We start from the raw sequence: 23,090 nt of genomic DNA on the forward strand, positions 1-23,090 counted from the left end.
TAGACATGTCAAGTATAATAAAAACTACTGTAACTCGGAAAATGACCAGACACAAGAAATAAACACAACTAGAATCACTAAAGAACTGAGGTAAAGTAAAAAACAGAAACAAGACTGATCTAATGAAAAAAAGAAACTAAGGAAGACAGAAATTAACAAACTCCCTATTGACTCAAACAAACATTTTTCTGACATGTTTGGTCACTTTCACAATGTGACATGTTTAGTGTGTTTGTTTGCTTTAGAGTTTATATATAATTTTCAGATTAAAGAGGGATAAATAAAATCTACATACACTATACTTTTTCTTCTTTTTACAACTGCCCTATGTTCATCTGTTCTATTGAATCCGAATAAAATACACTTTAATTTGAACGTTAATATGGGGCCAAATGTGAAAATGCTCAAAATGCTTGAATACTTTTGAAAGGCAATTTATATATCGAAAAACATCTAATAGGATGTACAGTATGTTTCAGGTTCACATATGGTTTAGTTGTGGGGGTGGGAGTGAACCCACAGACATTCCCAGACTTTAGTAATCCACAGCATATGATGCCTGACACACATGTGCTCTCCACAAGGACAGTGACTTTGATGGATTGTGTTCAGGCAGCCATGATCACCATTTCCTGTACTCTGATTTACTGTATTTGCATCTATGTTAGATGTGTGGTTACCAGGGGCTGTGACAAGAAAAAAAAAACTTTCAGAGGGAAGTCCGAGTAAGGATTAAAAAAATAAAAAATAAATTACCACCAAAAGCAGGGATTTTAATTGTGGACATTTACTTGCTCTAAGTCTATTATCACCATAAAATCAATTCAATGTATATGCAGTATGATGATCTACCAGTCGCCAGACTGGTCGGGCTGACCCCACTTGTGGTTTTATGAGGTTTTTAAGTTGATTTCTTTTATTCTTTTCATGGTTTCAGAAATTGGCAGGATGACAGGACATCCCCATAGCAACACTGTCACCCTACCATGAAATCTTCCTTCCACTCTCAGAGTATTAAGCAATGCAACTAAGACTTACTTACACTCACTAATGATCTTCTTCACTACTCCTAATTTTGTCATGCTAGAAATTTTCCCAAGGCCTAAGATGCTTCTCAAAAAACTTTTGTCTTACTGAGGCAAAATTCTGAGAAAATCGTACAATTCAAGATATTCTAAGAATGTTTCTAAAATAACATCACAAGGACTACTATTAGTTTTAAGATTCTTTGTGAATATGAGCCCTGGATGCATTATTTACTGCTTATCCAAAGTAGGGTGGCCAGGGTGACTGGTCCAAGGGGGAAACAAAGATATCCCCCACTCTAGAAACACAAGACATCTTAGTGAGTGAGCTCTTTTTTTTTTTTTTGCTTTATTGGGGGTCTTATTATATTTCCCATAATATGAATTATTTGTGAATAGCATAAACTGAGACAGATTGGCTAAGCATTCTTTATCCTTAAAAGATCATGTGGCTACACTGCAGCAGATAAGGGCTTTGTCTACCTACTTATCATCCTACCATCACTTATACACAAGACACCTTTATATTTGGAGTCCATCGCTAGAAGTAAAGACGTGTCAGGGTGAGTCCCGACCAGCTCTCTCCCAAATTTATACTCACCATTTTTTTTTACCTCGACATTAGTTCTGATTCAGTGATTTTAGGTTAGGTTAAAATTCAGGACTGCTTGTTTTAGGGAAAAGCACCCTCAAACCTGTAAAGAGTCTTGGAGACATTTTATGCCATTTGTTTTAGATTAATGTTAGTTTCAAGCTATTTTGGCTGTGTTTAATGACTACAGATCATATTTGCCAGAATTCAATTTAAAGAAATCCCAGGATTGTGGAATCAGTTCTTTAAATTTGAATAAAATAAAACACAAATGTATTTTAATCAACTAATTAATTTCTAACCCCATTGGAAGAATGAACCAAAATTTAAAACAATCGTACTGTTTGCTGCAATTGGGCCATGCTACTAAAATACTACGTGTGTTTGTATTTATGTTGGATAATTGTATGTGTATGCATTATGCATCTTAGGTTTTGGTATAGTTTTTTCTCCTGTCAGTTCTTAGGGGTAGACACAATAAGATTACTTGGTGTTGGGTTTCGCCTCTAATACAGCCATGTAACAACAGCTCAGTCTGCCTCACAACACCTGGCAAATAAACTTAAAGATATGTTTGTGTTTTTCCATGTTCCAATGTTTCAACACTGGACAGCATTGGATAGTAAAATCCAAAGGTTGGTAGATTATTAAAATCGAAATTGTATAAAAGGGTGTGGTGTACATTCAGCCCAGAAAATTGGAATGAAACAAAAACAGGAATATAATTGAAGGGATCCGGATGTATATACTGTATATACCCAAAATAAAGAGATAAATGAGATGACCAACTTGTAATGAGTCTCGAGGGAGGCTAGTGATTGAGGGTTGGTAAAACAGAGCACACTAAACATTTCTTGGCGTCTCTCACTGTTGACAGAGGTTCATCAGAGTTAAGATTCCCCTGCTCTTGCAGGTATCCCTTATGATCCCTCAGCATCCTTAACTCTTCACTTCAGTCGACTGTGGGCCCCGTGGGAGCGTTGTGACTGCCAGCTGGGCAAGCGTGTTGACAGCTCTTTCCCATGGTTGGCCACCGATGCGTCGCTTTGTACCCTGAAAGAGACAGGAAGAGCACATCACCCCTGTAGGTAAGTACGGGGACATTTTATCATAGGGGAGCACCAGTGACAACGGTGGTCTCAGGCCGCTGGATATATTCTATTATTCACAGCCCAGCATGGGCGTCAGATCTTCCTGACGATTGGTACAGAGGCCGATGTCAGAGGTGACATCAAACAGACAGTGGCTCTGTGACAGCCGCCGACAAGGCGGCTGTCAAGGTAATACCCAGGTGCCCTGGCAAAGGTCCCCACTCTGGAGGGACAGGAGGAATCGTGAAAGGTCATCGCACAACACAGGTCAAACCTTTGATCCAATCAGAGACAGAATCCAGTAGGGAGAGCCTTTTTATGAGTGAGGCGTGGAGGACAATGGTTGGCTGTCAATTTGTATTTCAGGGCCACAACAACGCACTAAAAAGAACCAAGAGCCAGCAGCAGCAGCTGCTGCTTCATCATTATTTAATGCACAGGTCACTTTAGATGCTTTGGGAGTAAGACAAGAAGTGGAAAGAATAAAAGGATCCGTGATTACTGTTATTACTAAACGACATATTTGATGAGGCCCCCCTCCAATTAGAAAGTCAATTGTCTGTTATGTATTCACACAGGCTGTGAAAAAACACTGAGGGGCTGACCCTGAAGCTTGACCTTGTTCGCTTTAAACCTCTTCTCCTCAGCCCCCCTCCCGCCTTCCAGTTCTCTATTTTCTCATTTTCTCCCACTCTTTCTGCCTGCACTCAGTCCCTGGGAACACATGCTTTGATTTGGCCTGTCCAGCAGTAAAAGTAAACCACATTGCATTTTAGGAATGTAAATAGGAGAAAGTCCTTTTGTTAAAAATTGATTGGATGATTCTAGCTGGACCACATAATCATTTAGAGGGCATATGTAAATACCTCTTATGATTATGGAGGAATGTAGGCTATTTCCCTTTCAATGTCCAAACTGGTCATTTGGTTTGGAGACAGGAGGTCACAGTGAAACATTTAGGAGCTGGAGGATCACTGCACACCATGCACTATTAACCACAAAGATCTATCCAAGAGCCCCAACTGCTCCGCAATAAAAATTGGCAATATGTCTAAACAACGTCTAAGTGGCTCATTTGACGATTGTAAGTTTGGTAGATTTTTGTTTTAAAATGTGTTTTTCAAAATCTAGAATTGTTTTTTAGATGTTTTTCAGAAGTCTAAATGTAGGTCACAGCTTCCTCCTCTCTCACTTCATTGGAGTTGTTACATCTTCTTTTCAACACTCTAACCCTAATTGTCATCCTCACATAAGAAAAAAAATACAGATACAATGTGCAGTTTAAGGCTCCAGAGACTGGTTTTAGCACCAGTGTCCGCTCTACAGAATAAAGGTCCTAGATTCAAATAGTCTCTGTAGCCTTTCTGTGTGGAATTTGAATCTTTTCTCCCTGCATGCATGGGTTCTTTACTCAATCATTCTACCATAGACTTAAAATAAACATTATGACTTTATTGGCCTCTCTAAATTCTCCCCAGGAATGAGTTTGACCTGAGTTTCTCTGTGTTGTCCCACGACAGATGATTGACAACCCTGTCCAGGGTGTACCCTGCCTCTCACCCATTTCTAAATATTTTTCTGCTGAATTCGACCATAAAGCTGTGTGTTTAGTATGTGGAAAACATATAGCAGTGTTTAGGGATTACAATTTTATCAGCCATCATGAGATCAGACACAAGAGAAGTACAAGGATTTGACTTATGCAAAAACAGGCACAAGCATCAGTAGAGTGCTAGTGAAACTACGAAAGCAACTAGGACTTCGTACAAAGCTCCACTCCATGGATGCAACAGCCTGACCAGCTTTGTATCTCTCAAAATTGCGATATGTTAAGCTATTCCCTAACAGGGAGTTTATGAAGGACTGTTTGGTAGAATCTACATCACCAATTTGTCCTGGGAAAAAAAGCGCTCTTATAAACATGTCTCTGTGCACCATAATGAGGCCGATCGATATTGCGAGAATTTGGTCCTTCAGAAAATTTTACTTGGCTCTGGACAAAAGACAAAGACATTGCAGAGCTGTAAGACATTCACTGGATGTCAGATCTGGCTTTTGCTGCTTAGATATCTGAAACTGAGTCGTGACAGAGTGGCTATACACACATATCAAAACTGAGATTGTTATAGACAAAATATATTTTACACAATTTGTAAAACCATATAAGCATTCAAGTTGTTTATCATTCAACCTTTGAAAATAACCAGCTAAAATGTAAATTTAAAAGCTCTGGATTAATAAGAGTAATGATAATGAGTGCATGTAAATCTTTGACCGGCATTGGAAGAACTATCATCCCTCCCAGCAGTCACAGCTGCAGACACGCTATGATATCAATGCAACCTAATGCAGCCCCTCAGGGTTTAAGATACAATTTGTCAGGATTGTCAGTGGAATCCATCATCATGGTTCTCACTGGTTAAACAGACTCTTTAGGCTGTAAAAACACACACCGGTTTGCATATCAGATGTGATCTCTGACAAGATAACTCTAAATCACGCTTGTTTGGCTGAGCAGTGTATATTTTTGCGCAGATCAAGTGTATTCTTTAAACTACATACTACACAAGCCATACTCAGACACACGGCTGAGCTCAGATCGGCTGCCATCGCTCATCATTTCCTCCCTCATTCAGAGCTTCACAGACAAGATGACTTCCTGTCTAACAGGCTGTCTTTCTCCAGGGAAGAGGTCTTTGGATTGACAGGACTACTCTTTGCATGTGTGCTTTTGTCAACCTACAGCAAACTATGTAGTGGTCCTTCTTTGCCAGCTATGATTACTTTCAAATGAGCCTCTGTCCTCTGCTGTGTACTGCTATCCTGATGCAGAATAACAGCCTTACTGACTCTGAAACCCCCATCTCATGATCAAATGCAACAGACCTGACAACCAAATATCTTCTCGGGAAACACACAACTCCCCCAAAGGTAGGCTGATATGCTGCGAGTGAGTATGCGGATAGCTATGATCTTGTTCTCTGTCAGACTTCAGTGTGTTTTCACAAGACAAGAGATTGGTGACAAGGCACGCAAACACGCTCAGACAAGGAACGGTGTTGGCGAGGAGGTGAATGAGGAATAATAATTAATGGTGACTGTGTAGCAGGACAAAGATGCTCCCTTACGACCAGCATCCTATTCCCCCTCAAGGGACAGAACAGGGCTTCAATTAACTGACAGGCAGACGTATTAGAATTTCTTTCATGGGCCTTGATGGGCTGCTGAGATGCAGGACTACATTGCTTTGAAAGCCAGTGTGGTTTCCCCATCAAATGTGCCCTCTAAAGTCCTTTCATCTGCTTGGTGGTATGTGTCCTTGGAGATATGCGTCTACTTCCTCAAAGCACCTCATTTTCCTGTGCTGAGGTTTAGAACAACAACAGCAGCAGGTTCTGCTGCATTCAGGCCCAGACAACAGAGACACCACCAACACATTGTGGGACACTAGGAGGCTTTAAGAATGTGCAATGCAAAATATGCAAACAAACGAGCTCAGACAAGGAACGGTGTTGAAAATATCTTCTCAGAATGAATGCATGCGACCAGTTTTTACATATTTTGTTAGATTTACATATTAAATGTCAATGGATTTCACTGAGAATGTATGTGATTTGTAATTTGAAATAACTCTTTTTTTTTCATTCTCACTTTATGTTGCTGGTCATCTGCTATAAGGTGAATCTCCAACAGGTTTCTAACAGGTTGTTCTCACCCTATTTTTGGCTCAATCCATTTTCCCATTGATTCTGACAAACTTTATTCCCTGTAAAATCCTGGTTATAAAAAAGCATCTTTGCTGCATGACGATGCCACCACATGCCTTTACTGTGTAGATAGTGTCTTCAGGGTGATTTGCTACATTAGTTAACCTCAACACAAACTTTTATGAAATTAGGTGAAAAAATTCACAGTTTTTCTCATCCTTCCAGACTTTGGTTTCTCTGAATTTTTGCTTTAGGACATTAACTGCAAGAGGAATCTACGCACACCACACTTTTCAGATTTGATTTACAAAAATGCTGAAAAGCATCCATTCAACTTTATTTTCACCTAGGTTTTGTCTTGTTTGTGTTGGTATAACACATTCATCACAATGAAATGCTTTGAGGTTTTTGGTTGTAATATGCCAAAGTGTGGAAATGCTCAAAGTATGTTTATAGACCCAAAGTTCTGAATCTTTCTTTGGCACACCGAAGTGTCCTACGGATATATGTATAAACAGATCCAAATATGAAGATTTTAGACTTTTTATTTTCTTTTGCATGTATACTAACTAACTACTAACTGATACTTATGCTTGTATGGACAAGCATAAGTCCATACAAGCATAAGTATCAGGACAAGCATGAGTATCAGAATAAAACTGATTCTGAATCTGCATCATTTACATTCTTGTAGAAAATTTTGAAAATAATTTAGCTGAAGGATAATTTCTTATCGCCTCCTGAGTCTATCAGAGTCTCACAGGGTTTTCAGTTATTCTCTCTCATTACATTAGCAGTTTAAACACTAAAATGATCATTTGCAAGGCTATGTCTTCTGGTTTGGAGGCTCTTTGGAAAACAACAAAAAGTCATAAAATAGAACTGCTCCAACAAAAAATGATTTCAGCTGGATTTGTTGTTCTTTTGGCCACAAAAGAATAACACCTGAGAAAGCTGCCAAAATGTGTTGCAGACCCATTCAGAAAAAAAACACAGCCTATTTCAAAACATACAATCATTTTCAATAAACTATTGAAAAGTTTAATTTATTCCAGTAACTTAATTATGTAACTGCATTTAGGGAGAAAGCAAAATAGTCTTGTTGCCTGTTGATCCCCCACCCTGCCCTTGACGCCAGTGCTGACTTTTCCTTAAACTGCTGGGTCATTTTCCCGTGCAGGATGCTGCTCGCCTGTGAAACGTTGTCCAAGTTTCACTTCCCCCAGCAAGAACCCTCAGTCCTCCCCAGACGCAGCAGTTCGGTAAACTGTTTACACTTGACTACCCACAACTGGATCACTGCCAGTCACACCTGGAATGAGCCACACATCGACCAACCTACAGGACAGAGCTCTGGACCTCAGATAGAGAGGGCTAACTATGCTCTGGTCTGAAGTAAAGTGTCAATTTGCACGTTTTTCTTTTCTAAAGGGAGAAATAAAACATTTTAGCTCATAAACAGATTACTAGAAAACTCCCAAACATTAAGTTTTTGTCAGTTTAAAAGCAGCAAATCCTCCTCTGGCTTACAGGTGCTCTGCAGTTCGTGACTGCCGGAGTCCCATGGAGGATATCATCGCTAACTTGTCTTTAAAGACTCACTACTTCTCCTTCGTCTTCCACTGCCGTGGCAGGTTTCAGGCACACTTTCGCTAATGTACGTGCAAGTAAAAAACCCTGACATATTCAGCAAGCATGATGTAAGTCTGAGATAGAGAGAAATCCTGCTGCTCACAGGGAATTCTTCAGAAGCAGAAAAAAAAACAAGTGAAGGATAAAGAGAGAATATACTGTGAGTTCTTTGTAACTGAAGAATAAATGAATTCAGAGACCTAAACACAGATAGAGAGGCATATCATTCCACACTGCAAAACTGGCACAAGCTGCACAAAAATGTAATTGTTTTTGTTTAAAATGATTATTTTAGTGGATGATTTCTTTGGGTAATGCCCCAAATTTGTGAACCTTGTAAATCGGGCAGGATTTGTCACTCAATAAATCAGGAAAAGAAGATTTGTGTCATGCAGTAAATAGTGCGCGTACAGATTCAGCAGTAAAGTGATTGGTTGTAATGGAGATGAGCCCAAAGAAAATACTGTCTGGTTCTAAGGGTTTGGGTATAGATGAAGAAATAAAACTGTTCACCCGAGAGTAGTTCAGGTTTTGCATTTTTCAAAGCAGGTGTTTGTGGTTTAGCTATGAGCAGTTACTGTCTTGCCTGTGTGAAACTTTACTTCCAAATGCATTACGTAAAGACAAACCAAAAAAACATGTCATGTGATCAGTTACAGCATTTATTCCCAAGACTTTAGTTTAAAAAAGGGGTTCTGAAGGAGCTATAGAGACATACAATATTTCAAGTGCTTTGCAAAAGGTATTCAAATCCTTTGATGTTTTCAAGTCAGTATATTTTATTAGACTTTTTGACTACAAAACATTGCAAATCTTTGAAGTAAAACAGACATGCATGAATTTGACAAATTTTTATAACTAAACAGCTGACAAATGTTACATGCTGTAGGATTACGCTCTTTTGAGTGTACTTTGTAAAACCACATTTAATTGCAGCTACAGTATTTTGGGTTATAGCTAAGCCCAAAAGATTTTTTATGAACTTTTAAGAACTTTTATGAGCTGCATAGCCAGAGCAAAGAATTGAATCTGAGTCTATGGAGGGAACTCAAGAGTAGGGTGTTACCAAGAAGGCCTTTCCACCAAAATAGAAAAACGTGGACTTCATAGCTGATGCTACAACATCAAAAAGCAGTAGAAACAAGGAAAAAAATACACAAATATGGAGAAACAAGAAACATGTCATATTCAGGGTTCTGCAAGAAATTTGATTCTTTCCAAAATCAAATTTCTAATTTTTTTTTTCTATATTATTTATTAACTGTCTAGGCATTTGAGAACAAACTATAAACAATGAATCTGCCTCAATAATAGTTCAGGAATAGTATTTTTATGTTATAATCATGTGCAGTATATTCGTTTTATTACTATTTTTCCACACCTTTTGATATCTCGATGTTTGCTGTTGCACCTGAATTTTCGCAGCTTGAGACAATAAAGGATATTTATATTCCATTATTATCTGCAGGTTTTTCTGGTTTCTGATTTTTGTGGTTATTTCACTGCCTTTGCAGCATTTAGACTATTTCAAATTTCCAACTCTTACTATTCTCCAAAAATGAATAGGTTATACTAGTATAACTGTATGCTGCCTTCTTTACTGTATTTGCAAGATATTCCAAAAATATCAGTTTTAGTCATTTTTTTGGTATTTTAAAGCTATTTTAAGACTCATGGATCCAGTTCATCCTAAATTTCAGGTTGTCTACAGACAAACATTTTGCAAAATCACAACCTGTTTTCAAATGCGTGATTATTCACAAAGGAAAAAGAAAACAACAACAAAAAAAACCAGGTAAAATATTGAAATCAAGATCTGATTTAGTGAATGGAAGATAAAACAGGCCAGAATTAAAATATGGTGAATTTTTCATAAGATAATTGGAGTCTGCTGAGTAACAGAGTGCAATTTGCTACAATAACTTCATCAATGAATTACTGTTTGTTTTGTCAGTATTGATAAATAAAAAAATATCACAGGCACATTGAAGGCACAAGCTTGGCTCGGCCTTCTACTCTTATTCATTAACGACAGAAGCAAAAAGGGAAACATTTTCTGTGGCAGAAATTAGCAGAGGATGAGAAAAAGACAGTCGGAGCACGAGAGCTAGAAAGAAATAAAGTGAATCCATTGCCAGAAAATCAGCATGTCCTGCAATGACATGTATACTGAATACCAATCAGGGGCAACGGGGCTTGGCGGTCCAGGCGCAGCACTCATTTCCAATGCAAACACTGTAGCTCACTCAGATGGGCCCTGGCAGATAAAAAGGGATCGCTTGCCTGGCTCTCAGAATATTAGCTAATGCCACATTTGCAAGTCTTCAAGAGCAAAGAGGGACTGGTGGGGTGGGATGGGCAATAAGAGGGAGATAAGAAGCGATGAAGAAAAAGTGTTACAAGTAAAGAAGAAAAAGAAGATAGGAAAAGTAAAAAAAAAAATGTTCTCTGTGCGGTGCAGCTGGAAAAAAAGACAGATTATTTCTCGCAATAAAATGCTGTGAATGGCTTTGTAGTTCACTACTGATGGAAGTGATGCCTGGATGGGGATTACTCTCTTTTCATCATAAAGCCCCATCTGGTATACTAGCAAGACCACGTCTGCCCAGGCCTCTCGCCCTTTTAAAGTGCAGTCTTGGGTTACACATCAATCCAGTCCTGCTGCAGCTGTGCCGGGAAAAGACGGCAGGCCCAGCTTTTGCGCACACACACATGGCGGCGTGCTAACATGCACGCACACAAAAAGAAACGCTCATCAATTACAGCGTGCGTTCAAATGCAACCGGACAGATGGGTATTCGGGGAGGCAGGAAGATGCACAGACACGTGTAAAAACACGCCGTCAATCTTCGTTCCGTGTGCCAAGTTACCACAGAAACAATGGTGAAACACACAAAAAGAAGAAGTGCTTTTGAAGCGGGCCTATTTCCAACTTGAAAGAGTCAGCCGTAATTAAAACCAATGGGCAGCAATGCGAGATAAATGAATAGCAGAACATTCACCAGACCCCTCCTCATCTTTTAACTAAACCACTGGTCCGGTGGCTGGCAGATGTTCTGGCTCCATTTGATGTGCGCTTCTGCATTCCCATGTGTTTCTCAACACACTTCTTTGAGTCTGCGTGTTTCCCCTGATTGGCAGGACGTTATTGTTTTATTTCCCCCTCCACTTCATCTCTAGAGATCAATCGTGGCTGTACTAACAAGACATAAACCTATCATTGGCCCTGGTGCTTATAAGGCTTCAATTTGACTCTGTTTAAGTGAAATGGTTAAAACTAAACCCAAATTGACAAGAGCGTGTTGGGATCAAATCCATATGATTAAACACCTTAAAATAAATGCATGTTTATACTCATTAAATATAGCACTGAAGCAGAACTGTGCCATCCTGAAGCACATTCTAAAAACAGACGTGTACTCTGGTCACATATAAAAAGTAAGGCAAACATATTACAGATGCCAAAGAAAATCTATACTTTACTGATGTTTACACAGCATTACTTTCATAATCTTCACACAGGAAGATCATGTTTAATTTATAGCCTACTGCATGTATGGCGTCCACATATGGCTCTTAAAGTAGCAGCCGTATAAACAGCTTTAACGTTTTTATGATTGAAGTTGTTTTAAGAGAGGACACACCCATTTTGTCTTGCTCCCCCTGACTGTCTTGTAGTGTGAGCCTGAAATAACAACTTCAACAAATAACAATAACAAAAAACGACAAGAGAACTTTTGTCATGCAGGTAAGAAATCAACTGCAGATAACCTTTTAACAGACCTCAAATCAAGGTAACCCCTGACAGAAGAGTAAGGTGGTGCAGAAATCAACAAAATATGTTTAATTTAACCTACAATAATAACTGTGCTTTCCATATCTCTTTAATTTCATGTGTGGCAGTTATTCTTATAGGAAGCAATTTACATGTTTGGTTTTCAGAATGGGTTTTCACATGACAATCATTGAACTGAAGCCTGCTTTGGTGATGGGACCATTAGATAAGCCCTTGGAATCATCGGATCTTTGACTTCTGCCTTCAGTCACTAACTTACAAAAAAGTAATACAGTTTAAAAATCATTAAAAAAAACATTCACCCAAACTGAACACACACACGACTCCTTTTAGATCCGGATATGTCACATGTTCAGCTCTAACTACACGTTTCACACAGGATGACCATGACATCAAAACACTTTGTTCTTGGCCTCCCTCAGACTAGCCCTTTATTTTATCCTCCAGGACAAGCTAATCTGCACTTTTAATCAATGAAAGCCTCATAAAATGTATCTACACAAGGTAAGACAATAGGTGCTTATAAAACTTTTGAAGAAAGAAGCATTTCAAACGTAACAAAGTAGAATGGTATATAAAAACTGAGTTTGGTCTCGAAGAATAACACATTTATTCCCATTTTCTCCCATTTCATAAGTGTATTAAAGGAGATTCAACTGATGGGTCATATTCCTCGAGCAGATGTACAATTATTCGTTTTAGAAGAGACATCTGCCTTAAAGCAACAAATGATATTAGAAGTCACACATTAATGTGAAGGACGTGATTCACTTTCTGACTTTCTGGACCTTTAATTCCCCTTGTCTAAATTGGCCAGGCAGGACGCTTCTTCATCTTTAGACCGTGTTATCCTCACATTTCAGCACATTACGGGAAGAAAGGCTGGCCCCATTGTTATCTCACGATCTGCCTATTCCTGCTTATTCCTATGCTAGGACAGGAACAAAGAGGATAATATTACGACTGGACTGAGATAAATTAAACTTAATTTCACTGGAATTAAAAGAAGCGCTTGATGGTTTTGAAAAGAGAAGCGATAATGAGGAATTCAATTTGATTAGTTTGCCGTTAAAGATAGTCTGACCGGTCTCTGGGAAAGCATTGATGGAGCTTCTTGTCAGTGTTTGACATTTATGAACGGATAAAGTGAACTAGAGAGAAAGAGAGAGGTTTGGGTTAATGTTATGACTCTACTGAAAATTGTGCTGTTAACAAATTGGTGGGTCTCAGCTGTTTTCCACCACTTCAGCCTGCAGGTATGTTCGCCTGCCTGTCTCCAGCTTCATTGTAGTGCTTCTTTCAATGTCGGACTCTCAGTTAAATCTGGACAGCCCAAATGACAACGCTACCGGCAAGAGAGAGGCGGTTGACGGACAGGGAGAGAATAAATCAGCCCCCCTCCGCTTCCCTACCACTTCTCCCCACTGTCAGCCGGTCTGGACAGCCCCAAGGAGATCAAACCTGTTAGTAATCCCGCTCTTCCTCTTCATGTCTGTGTGTTTACAACCTGACCATATTTCTGCTGCAGCTCTGTCTGTGGTCTACGTCCGTCTCCATTAGATCAAATGTAGCAAGGTGGGGAAGAAATGGGATGCATTCATTGTCCTTGGCTGACAAGTTTCTCGCAGTGCTTTTGTTTAATCTACGCTGACAAATGATGGGCAATTAATTTGTGCAAACTGCTCCTCCTCAATCTCCGCATGGTCAAAATAGACGTCTTGAGCCTGAGGTCTGAGTGAATTGAGAAGTGTTTGCTATGTGACACTTATCTGATAGTTTATGTTTCGCTGTCAGGAGAAAGGTCGGCTAACTGACTAGGATAGCATTTTTATGCCCATCTGTGGATCACGGGATCGGAATCTGCTGGGTTGCTGTGCAGGAGGAAAAAAACCTTTTGGGTGCAACTCTGGAACATCTTCAATGGAAATCGCATGACTTTAAACGGGTAACCACCGGGTGGTCCAATAAGCTGTATGATGACATTTACTGACACATGTGTCTCTAGCAATTAATTTCAACTCCTTGAAACATCAACTTTTACACCCTCTCTTTTGGTATGTTTCAAGCTGTGATTTATCTGGAACTCAGAGAAATTTGATCAAAAGATGACATAAATGAATTCCAAGCAAGTTGCCACGGGTTTCCCAAGGGCCTCTGTGGTTATCTCAATTAAACCAATCCTGTTAAAACTTCAGATCTTTTCAAGAAAGAAAAAAAAGACTATATTACAAAACACACCATTAAGGGCTAATAAGGTCTGTACAAACGTTCTTCATAAATGCTGTTTTCTGCTGATGTCAATCCAAACCTCATGGTCAGAAGTAAACAGGATGCTGTAGCGCTCACCACATCCTATCCCAGTCATCTGCCTTACTAAAGCAGAAAAAAGAAAACATATCTCTGTCATGCTTTTCATTTACAAACCCTCTTGCTCTGCAAACAATCTAACACCGCAAACTCTCCACAACTCTTTTGGTCTGTAACTTCAAAGAAACAGGGAAATCCCTTTTCACCAACTCAGAATTGACAAATAAGAATAACTGAATGAATAAGCAACATTTTGCTTGGTTTGCTGGGGTCACGTCCACATTTGCTAAAAAAAAAAAAAAAAAGATTGTTTCTTGAGAAAAACAACAGCCACCTTAATAAGATGGTGCAAAAATTCAGTGTGTGTTGCTCATATTGGCAAACATTACCAGACTAGACAAGAAAAGACTAAACAAGGAGGAAAAACAATCTATGTATTATTTTTTGTCCATTTTGTGCTCCCAAATTTACAATCAGCAACTGAGTCCACTATACCCATCTTGGCCATGATTAGTCTGATTTCTTCATGCTGTAGGCAGTACTGAGCTGCTCTATAAATGACATAAAAGCCCAGTAATCAGCTTGTAGGACGAATCCAGTTTCCTATTAGTAAGCTGAGGCAGAAATTATCTGTTACAGCCAAATGTCTTTGCTGTCTGATATTCAACAATGACTTGTTTAGAACTCTTTCACTTGTGCGGAAATGCTCAATTTATTGGGATAGAGAAATATTGTTGAGAAGGAGGAAGCATTTAATGTATATGAGAAGCTGCAGAAACCACTCCATTACAAAAAAAAACTGATTTCTTTATTACCTAAAGGCAGTTACATCTAATTTATTTTCAACAAATGTTTAGATGTCTCTCTGCTTCAGCACACCTGGCTCCAATAATAGCTCATTAGCAAAGTTCTGCAGCTTTGTGTTAGCAAAGCTTGACTGCATGCTACTGAGGCAGCTTTGCAATTGAATTCAAGTGTGTAGAACAAAAGACACATCTGAAAGTTGCAGGACTCTGGCTCTCAAGGAATGTAGTTTGAGACCACTGATCTAAACAGAAATCAGTACTGAATTTCTTGTTTTTAGTAGCTATCTTGCATTAACAGTATAGAATAATATATGCTATCAGCCTGATAAAAACCAGCCCCCTGCCCAATGCTTTGCGTCGTGAAGAATCTGGGCTCTCGACTAATGACAAACAATTGCTTGCTGGGGGAGTGGAATTTGTTGAAGTTTTAAATTTTACCCAAGCGCTGATATTTGCCCTTGACATATGTAAATAATGCCATCCATCCATCCATCCATTTTCTGTTCACCCTTGTCCCTAATGGGGTCGGGAGGGTTGCTGGTGCCCATCCCCAGCTACGTTCCGGGCGAGAGGCGGGGTACACCCTGGACAGGTCGCCAGTCTGTCGCAGGGCTAAATAATGCTATGAAGCTTACTGAAAATCACCTGTGCTGTAAACAATTATCCACCACTGTGAAGAGAGAAATGCAGAGCCGAACAATACAGCAGTTAATGGTAATTCAATATTCGGAAGCGTGGCCAACATGGGCTGAACGGCTTCACTATGCTGCCATTGCTACAGCTACAGGCAGACTACAATTCTAAAACAGCGCAGAAAATTAACATCGTCGTTTGCAACTTCTCCTTCTGTTCACTGATTGGCTCAGTATGAATTCTACTGGAGGAATCCAGTTCAATGGGAGAAAGCCCAGACTGTGTAGTGAAGGAAGATTTGAATTTAGAACTGCGCAGGAAGTCAGACTAATGTGCCATATGCACATATAAAATATGCTAATAATATTAATAATATGGAGCTACCAATATTTATCTTTTTAAATGTGCCTTAAATTGTTAGTAACTACACTATTGCAGTACGTTACACAATGTCTGCACATTAATCAAAAGCATATTATCAAATGTGGGTTCCGATTCAAGTCTGAAGCTTTCTTTAAACTAGGGTTGAGACTGTAATTAATTACATAGATTTTAATCATTGGACATTTTTAAGCAATTAAGCCCTTTTAATACATACTAAAGTCCCAAGCCAGAACTCTTGCATTGTGTTTATGTTACAGACATGAATCTAACACAAGTGACATCTGCAAACTACAAACATGGACGATAAAACCACTTCTTTTGACCCACTGAAGGTTAAGCTTTTACTTGAAATGATGCAGGAAAAGACTATTGTCTGCAAGTTGTGCAAAAAAGAGCTAACCTATCACCGAATCAAGCCTAAAATGTATTCATGCAAAATATGTTGCAGCAAACAACAACGTCCCTAATGCTAATGTCAGCCTCCACAATTCACATTTGTAAAGAAGTATTTTTTCAAAGTTAAGCTACATGAACTATCAAGGGTTCCTGGAATACTTCTAAGTGCAGTGGGGATAATGGCACTTTGCACCAAACTGATCTCCCTACTATTTTAACCAACATACCACCCCAGAGCCATCCCGCTTGGATACCAGTCTTGCTTTTCAACTAAGATTTATAAAAGTATTCAAGTGTCGTGAAGATTTCAAAGAAGCAAACATGGTGACGTCCAGCAAGGAGTTAATAAAGGAAGTGTTGCCATGCTGACAACCTCCATTTCATTCTTGAATTTAAAGAGTCAAACAAACAAACCAGGGTCAATCTGTCAATAGGTGTCCAACAGGGAGCCCATGATAGAGGGACTGGAGTTGAGAAGGGTGGGTCAAAAGAGAGGGTTTAAATCAATATCATCACCATTGCATGCTATGATGTCTGCAGAAAAAGAACAGCAATTGTGGTCTGCTATAGTTTGATGGGCTGAAATGAAATGCCTTAGCAGGCAATGACCGTAATGGCTGCCTGCAGAGCAAAGAGAGCACTCTCCTCTCCAAGACTTCCATCTTTTTAGAGCTTCGAACAACTTCAGTTTGTCTTTTTGGTCAACCAGAGACACAGTGAATGGAAAAATCCTCCCTGCCGCTTGAAATAAAAGGCCAAAATCAAACAAACACCAGGAGAGTTTCACCATATTAGCCTTGTCTACACTTAGGTCACATCCCGCAGAGAAGTGAATGCAAAATCCCCCTTAAGTTAATTTTATAAGACATATCCTCCCTTTGCATTCTGACTTCTTTCTCCATGGTGAAGTCTTTGCAGCTGGTAGTCAAAAACCACCTGCAGGAGTTATTTAACAATTTCCTAAAGTGCAGCTGGAGCAGTCCTGTAGCTACATCCAACATCCAGAAACGTCAGTAAGCCCAATTACAAATGCTACATTTTAAGTGCATGCCAACAACAACAACAACAACAACAAAAATTCAATACTTAGCAGAAATTAAAACAACAGTAGCAGCGCTAATAGCGTCTTACAGAACACAGACCCCCTACCTGGCAGCCCCCGTCTCCACGACCCCCAGCTGTTTGTGGATTGTCGAACCATAGCGGCCCGTTGACAGCCTCCCCCAGATTGCCAATTTGCCGTTGGTGGTCCAAGGTTTCGCCTATCCTCTCTCAGCATTGTGCAACTGGAATAGGTGCGTCCTCCCCTGTTCACGCTGCGGTTGTAGCTCCCCGATCTGATTGGACAGTGCTGAGCGAGACCTCATCAGCAGAACATCCCTGTTGTCATGACAACTTGGCGATTTCCCAACAGGGGTGTGTTGGTAGAAGGGTGGGGTGGCGGGTCACGTTTGCTTTCTTGCCTCCGACTGGCACAAGCAGGCAACTCATTTTTCATCATCGTTACTTCAACGCTTGCCATTTCCCCCTTTCACAGACCTAGCGGGCTAAGCTAATCTGCCCAGCCTGCGATCTTCGAGAATTTATTGGCCATTCTGCTCTAAACCTATGAGTCTACAGGCAGCTGTCTCACCAGGATTTCTTTGCCCGATGTCTCGCACCACAGGACGCCAAATCAGCTTAAAACGATAACCATAGTCATTATTCTGACACATGAAATTCAAGAGGTGGATCGCAAATTTGTCAATGGCCTTTTAAGTCAAAGCAGTTCAAATGATTTTCTTTTCTTTTTGGATCCGTAGATAATTATTATTTTAACCCTTAAGCATGAATGCACACAAGCAAAAGTTCTTCCAGGTTTGTTTGAGAATGTTGATTTCAGAGAATACACTTGAGAACCATATCTCAAGTTTCTATTAGAAAGTGAACATTGAGAAACAAACATCTCACTTCAAACATGAAAAAAACAAAAACATTTAGGACCAAATTATCAAAACTAACTCACTATTCTGCCAGTTTTGTCATCATGCTAACTTAACATGCCATTCAGTCATATAAAAAGGGAAACTAAATCCCTCAGAATGAGGCTGGAACAGATCAAGGACAACAAAAGAAATAGAGAAGTCGGAGAGGACAGAAAAGAGGGTGAAACTGGGACGAAACTAAAAGCAAAGCATTATTCTGTTGTCAGCCATGCCATGCACAGCCCAAGCAGATGAATGTTTTGTGGCTGAGACACCCGCTGTGCTGCTAGCCTGCTAGCCCATGATAGCTAGCCTGTTCCCAGGGTTTTCTCCAAATTACCTCCTGCCGAGATGGAGATGATGACCTTGGCCGCTGCTGGAGCTCTCCTCCCCCAACTAGGGAGTGAAAGGCGGATGCAGGACAGAGGGCTCAAGCCTTTGATTACTAATCCCCCAAACATTGTACTCCAGCCGGCACCCTACCTGGCCTTCAAGCCGGAGGCAGCTTGGCGGTGGCCGCTGAAAGCAGGTGATGAATGGGGCATAGCTGCTGGAAGCCAGGCTCCCTGGGTAGCAGGGGAGCTTTGTAGGCCCACAAAGAGGCTCAGACCAGTTTCTGTTGGATTCTCAAAAGTTTTAATAGATTTCAGAAGAAACTAAAAGCACGCATGGAAATTAGTGTTTGAGTGTTGATGAGAGGAGGCCGTTTAAAAAAAACGTGGACATCTGACACAATTGTTAACAATAATGTAAATAAGCGGAAAAAAAAAAAAAAAAGCAGCCAGCATGAGCATTACTTTCACTTTGACCAAACCAATAATCGTCAAGCTATATACCAAAACAACAGCGTGATGAACTTGATCACACAAATCTCAATAGAGCGTGGTATGAAGGGCTATAAATATCTTAAAGGAGCAGGATCCTTTTTGTATTGCCTCCACCCAGCATGAGTTAGGGACTTAAATCCAGTCTGAGGTCATCAATGGTAGTTCCAAGTCTTATCATTTTATTTTTTTATATTTAGTAACTAAAAGAGCCTTCTGAAGATTTTGGTGAAAACCTCAAATAGTATAATCTGTAAATCTTTCTGGTGTTAATTGAAAAACTAAACATTTTTCCATAAAAGGTCTGTGGGAATAAACTGACAAAAAGTAGGTATTAGTACAAAATTAGCCATAACAAGCAGATGACGCCGACCAGCAGAAGACACTAACGAGCACAATCACACTGATCACTATGGGCGGTAACGGTGACTCTCAAATTTGTGGATTCAGGTTTTCAAACCGTGACAAGCAATTCAGCGTTCTTGCCGAACTTATCTGGATTTTGAAAAAAGAAAGTTCAGCGAAATCACAGAAGTAAAAAAAAAAAAAGAGCACAAACCTTCTCATTGTAACATCAGTAGCATTTTGGCAGAGACTGCTGGTTGCCAGAATCTTAAGAGTACCAGAGCTGAATTCAATGCCTCTTGTCAGGCAGCCTGATGTGATTATCGCCCCCTGCTACGGCAGGGATAGTGAAGTTGTCTCGTGCTGGCAAGGACGCCCAAAACAGCACTGCGGGATGCCCCTCTCGCTGTCCCTGGTCCGGGAACACCGCAGCAGACACAACAGGGGTGCAAAACATCCATCATCTTTAGCAAAAGGGTCTGTGTGTTTGTGTGTGGCGTCCGCGCATGTGTGAATTCCAATTTTGTTTTGCAGTGCAACATTGTTGTTCCTCCTCATGCATGGCAGCAAATGGGATACTGGAGACAAACTATGATCACTGATCTATAAACTTGTGTATGAGGTCAAAGCACAGTCGACTGGACACTTCTGGGCTTATTTTTTAAATGCGTCTTCCTGGGTGTGTAAAACAACTCTAAAACAGTCCCTTGAGTATGTACACATTTCTGTTTGCCAGAAAGCGGGTAAAAATCATTGTTTGTGCTGCCTTAGGAATATTCCCCTCTTCATACTTTCCACTGAGGAGTCTGTTGCTCCAGGCTCATATCGACAGATCCACTGCTGCCTATTGATCTATGAATTTGTACAATGTGATAATAGCAACATGTCTGTTCAAGTTGTGGGTTTGTGATGTGTCTGTTTATCTATTTTTTTAATACAATAGAGCATTTAATAAAACAGGCCCTCAAAAATTTCAGTCGTCTATATGAAGACACAATTTGCTTTAAAGGCATGCAAAAGTTGCAATTTAAGTAGGAATAATGAGTACAAAAAGTTATACATAAATAAAACCCAGAATAGTAAAAGGCCTCGGGATAACGAAACTCTTCCCTAAGGAAATGTTAATGCATGCTGATTGGAAGATGGGTTTTACATGTGATATTAAGATGGAAATCTTAAATTTTCCATCTTAAGCAAGTGTGCTGCATACACCTGCTTGAGCAGGGTTAACTATGCACATAGTTAACCCAACTGGTGATGCGTTTCTACGTACTTCGACCACCCCGGCACAGATCAGGAGAGCTTGCCTTAGTTATCAGGGCATTTCAGTAGTTTTCCCCACATTGTACCACCCAACCCCCCTTTAGCTTTCTGTGTTGTCCCCCTAGAGGCAAAGTGGGTAAAATAAGACTTCAAAGCAACTCCAAAATAGTCCTGACACAAACTCATTTCCTCATGTTACATGATGGGGGCTGGCAGGCTCACTAGACTGCTCCAACTCTGATATGTCTCAACCTCCTGCTCTGTGCTACTTCATAACAAGGGGTGGTGACAGGATGCCATTTTGACAGAGTGATTATGGACAGTCTGACACAGACTCAAAAGAAGCATGTTGGGGATGGGGGGTAGGGTATACAACCATTTATCTGTGGGTCATGGTGCGCTCAGATGAGATGTGGAAATGGGAGCTCATTTAGGGGGATGCTATTAGTAATAAAAGGCCACAAATGAAAGTAAGTAAAGATGAAGCCGCACAGTACGTCAGTTTACTGGTTATACTGCTAAAAACGGGTTTTGTCAGTTAACATGAGATGACTTAGTACAAACAGCAACTAAAGGGTCAGTTACCAAACAACAAGCAAAAAAAATGTTAGGTCATAGTGAGATCAAACATTTTAGCCTCACACCTTATTATATATATATGACACTCAAAATCTCTGAGTAAAAATAGAAGATATTTGGTTGCTAATAAGGATGTCTTATTGGGCTAGCAGCATTTTGGGTACTTGGGAGCAGAAAAAAGTTTGACACATAGAGAAAAGATGCAGTTAGTTTGTATTATCTAGTCATTAGACGCTAAGAATGTTGAAGCTGCCATCGATTTGGACCATTTTACAAATGCCTAACTAAAGGGTTATTCCACAGCTTAAAGGGGCAGTATAATGTATTTTCCAGGCCCATAGTCCCACTTTATAGCACAATCAAGTAACTGTGCTTCCTTCAGTTTATTATAAAAAATCCTACATATCAAACAATACTTAAAATAAATTTCACTTCGTAATGTGATGCCTTGAAATTGGACCTAGAAGTTTTTACGTTTTTCATTATGCCATTTGCCATTGTTCTTAGGAGCATTGCACTATGAGTGTGTTCACACCTGATAGTCCGGTAGACTCGGTTCGATTCGGTCATTTTCAGCTCGTGCGGTTCACTTTCAAACTGCACTGTGTCCAAACGGTCCAAACGAACTGAAAACCCTGATTGCGCCCTCACCTGTGGTGGCGCTGCAGGAATCATTCTGAAGGAATCAACACAAAACCTCTGAAGAAGACCAACGCAACTTCCTTCTCCCCAAAATGTAAACAAAAACGGAGAAGCATCAGAATTTAGCGGCTGAAGGATTTCTCCGTTGTTATACATTACAGATTTGGACATCGCTGCAGCTAATGACGCAGTCCTGCAGGCGCCATGACTCATTACTGAGTCATGTCCACAAAACCATACTGGATGAGCAGGACTCTGTCACAGAAATGTTCGTAGCACCCTTATTTCTTACCCGATTTCTATAAAATATGATATAAAGCCTTACAAACAGTAAAAGCCTGCGCACACTAATGACCTAGAACTTTGTTCATTTTCATTTTTTCCCATCTGTTACGGAGATTTCCAATAAGTAATGACTGTCAGTGTTTTAGCTTCCGTGTTCTCCCCCTACTCTCTCTCTTAGCAGCACAGTTTTTGTTACTTTACTAAAAATGAGCCAAGTTTGTTTATTTGTTCCCCCCTAAATGAATATCTAATTGGGACACAGAGAAATAAGCACCTTCAACTCTCGCTTCTATTGATTTCTTTGTTTACGAGTTAGCAGATGCAGCTAGCTCGCTTCTTCTCTGTTTCCTAGTAGCCTTGGTAGCTTTCCGCCTCCAGTCAACCGGGTTATTTATTTTTGGGGGAAGACGTCAGTGTTTCAGAAAGTTTTTTCGCCGTGACTGATTGGTTAATTATTTTCGTGTGGAAGAGAGAGCCGAGGAGACGCAGAGCCGTGATCCATATAAGCAGGTAACAGAATAAGATACGCCGCATATTCTTACCTTATCGCAGGTAGCAGCTCATTATGTGAAATTCAGCCCAGTCCAGACTGTAAACCAGCTGACAAGCTTCTTCTTTGTTTTTATGGAGGTTGGCAAACAACTATAGCATTGCAGTGCATAAAAGGTTCTCCATCTTTGTCCCAGTTTTATTGTACAACAAGCCGGTCTGCTTATGTCCACCTCAGAATGAAGTTATTAAAATGTTCTGAATGTCAATATCATCATTTTTACACAGACTGAAATACAAAGTACACCTTAATCTATATGCCCCACTTTT

At 40.0% G+C, this 23,090-nt stretch overlaps 1 long non-coding RNA gene across 2 annotated transcripts in view; it reads right to left on the reverse strand.

Moving 5' to 3' along the window:
• The window catches only part of LOC114143911 (uncharacterized), a 53,867-nt gene extending 36,172 nt beyond the window's left edge, over positions 1 to 17,695 (reverse strand). For both annotated transcript variants that reach the window (XR_003595349.1, XR_003595350.1), the window contains exons 1-2: positions 17,519 to 17,695; positions 2,486 to 2,670 (exon numbers count right to left, since the gene is read on the reverse strand). This is a non-coding gene — a long non-coding RNA (uncharacterized LOC114143911). The remainder of the gene's footprint in view (positions 1 to 2,485; positions 2,671 to 17,518) is intronic.
• Positions 17,696 to 23,090: the final 5,395 nt, after the last annotated feature.

The sequence above is a fragment of the Xiphophorus couchianus genome, chromosome 5, assembly GCF_001444195.1.
Source record: "Xiphophorus couchianus chromosome 5, X_couchianus-1.0, whole genome shotgun sequence".
NCBI lineage: Eukaryota > Metazoa > Chordata > Actinopteri > Cyprinodontiformes > Poeciliidae > Xiphophorus > Xiphophorus couchianus.